General features: G+C 37.3%; 1 pseudogene; it reads left to right on the top strand.

Annotated features, from left to right (window-relative positions):
• The first annotated feature begins 1,648 nt into the window (after positions 1–1,648).
• On the top strand, positions 1,649–1,767 carry LOC111743520 (annotated as a pseudogene).
• The last annotated feature ends 763 nt before the right edge of the window (positions 1,768–2,530 follow it).

Here is a 2,530-nt window from a genome sequence, read left to right as displayed (position 1 = left end):
CGGGCACCCTCCAGGTCCTATAGCCTGAAAAAACCCCAGGGGATCTGTGTTCTCCTAAAGTGAAAATGGCCAACTGTTCCATCATTCATCTTGAAAAAAAAGAAACCTAAAACTAATTCTTGCTTCAGGTAAACGAGCACTAATGTTTTCATTTTAGTAGAGCAAATGGATAAAAAGTAAACAACCATAGCAACAACCACCACAACAATAAAATGTTAAGGGAAAAACAGTTAGGCTACATTATGGATATATGGGCTCATTATCTTCTTCAATAAAATATATCCCACATACAGGGCTGGCTTCATGGATGGGCACCCAGTGCAATTTCACAGGGTCTCATGTTCAGAAGGTCCCTGCTTGGGATTTAGTGATCTGTGCTTGAGGTTTAATGCTCTGGGTGGCAATCTCAAAACTCTTCTACCACCACTGTCACCCTCTGCATACAGTCTGATTTGGCTGAAGGAGGCCACATCTGCCTCTTCCAATCACCTTCCCTGCTCCTTCACAGGGAGCTGGATTCAGGGAAGGTCCAGGTCCAGTGTGCACCCCATTGTGTCTTCAGCTGACAGAGCAGCAGTGAATTCAGTGGGCGACTGCATGGGACCTTTCCCCAATTCCACCCAGGGATCAAGTGGTGCCTAGTGCTAGATCCTGTCTGCAACAAATTGGCCAGCAGCAGTTCTGTGCAAATGAGAGACTGACTCTCTACCCCTGGCTGAGGCTCCACCTTTTTATTTTGCCCTGAGCCCTGCAAATTATGTAGTCAACTCTGCCTAAATCTTTCCAGGATCAGTACTGAAAGGAAACTTTCCCGGTGGAAAAAAGAAGCTAACCGAGTAATGTGACTGTGTTCCTCTAACTTGATCTTCTTCTTGGGGGTCTCTCACTGTGGCACCATCACAATGGCCTTGGGTGCATTCCTCCCTTAATTACTCTGTAGATTCATATAATCTTCTTTAAGCCACTTAGTGCAGCTAAACCAGGCCAGAAATTTCAGAAAGGATTTGTTAAACTGTAAAGAAAACAAAAGGAAAAATAAATACAGAAAACACAAGGAATATAAATAATCCATCTGACAGAGTAAAGGTTGTGGTCCTAGGCTAGCAGACTTGTTCTTTCTTAGGAAGCCCATGACTCAACCATTCCACATAAAAGCCTATTCTTCTCTACCTCCCCCACAAACTTTGCCTTTAAATAGTTTTAATTATTTCAGACAGTCCTAGTTTCCCCTCAGAGAGACCTATCTCTTCCCTGGATGACTAATACCAGGAATTAAGTCATATTGCAAAGAAAATGCAGCCTTCTCAAAAAAAAAAAAAATAATAATAATAATAATGTAATTTTAGCTCTGTATGCCTACCAGGATAGCCATATCTTAATAAAGTAAAACTTATTTCATTTCTATACTGAGAAATAAGTGATATAGTAGCAAGGACACCATTCTCTAATGTTGGAAATGTTAGGCTTTTTTTGTTTTCATTTTAAGTCCTCTACATTCAAACAATGATGTGTTACTAAAAAAGTAATATAGATACAAAGAAAGTAACATGTTCCAGCTTCTCTCTAGAACTCTGATATTCTACTATTCCTAAGAGTTTTATCCTACTGTTTTAATTCTTCATTGATTCTTTCAAAAATGTATGACTTAGTCTACAGCCATGCTACCCTGAATAAACCCAATCTCGTCTGATCTCGGAAACTAAGCAAGGTCAGGCTTGGTTAGTACTTGGATGGGAGACCACTTCAGAAGACCAGGTGTTGTAGGCGTAAACAATAAAAAAATAAGGGATTGTAAACTGACAAGGTCCTTGGAATCTGTGAGGTCAACCAAGGATTGCCTAACCTATAAATATATGAATAAATAAATAAATAAATAAATAAGTAAATAATAGATGACCTAATTGTAAAAAGAGTATTTGATGATTTTATTTTTCTTTTCGGTGTCATACATGCTATTTTTTTTTTTTTTCATATTCCTTCCTTATGCAATTGGTTGACCTGCGGCTATGACAGACTTTTTGTACCAGTTTACATAATAAAAGGCAGCGCTCTGCCAACTAATTTCTAAGTTCTCTTAGGCTAGTACAAGTATAACTTTTGACTTTCACAGAATGGTGAATATTTTTAAAGTGAGGGTAGAACCCACAAATGATTGCTAACGTCTTATTTTATCAAGTAAAGACATTTAAAAGTAAAGCATATTAACGATATTATTTTATGAAAGAAAGGACGTTTTAATTCTGAAAGAAGTCCTTTTACTGAACAAATTAAGTAACAAACTTATTACATTCTTATTTCTCTGGGGAACACTGAAGAAGATCAAAGATCATCACTGGCCAGCCTCCTGAATCACATGTTGGCAAAAATTTTTAATTCTTAACAAATATTTCTCGCCAAACTTTTCAACTATTTTAAGTATTTCTGTAAGTTTTATGAACTCTTATATATGAAAACATATGAGATTCAATGGTATAAACTCTGGCTTTTCAAAGCCATCCTAAATTTAAAAACCTTTGAAGTAAGCATTTCA

Source organism: Pteropus vampyrus, unplaced genomic scaffold, assembly GCF_000151845.1.
Source record: "Pteropus vampyrus isolate Shadow unplaced genomic scaffold, Pvam_2.0 Scaffold115, whole genome shotgun sequence".
NCBI lineage: Eukaryota > Metazoa > Chordata > Mammalia > Chiroptera > Pteropodidae > Pteropus > Pteropus vampyrus.
The sequence above is the reverse complement of the archived record's forward strand: the minus strand, read 5'-3'. Positions and strand labels throughout refer to the sequence as shown.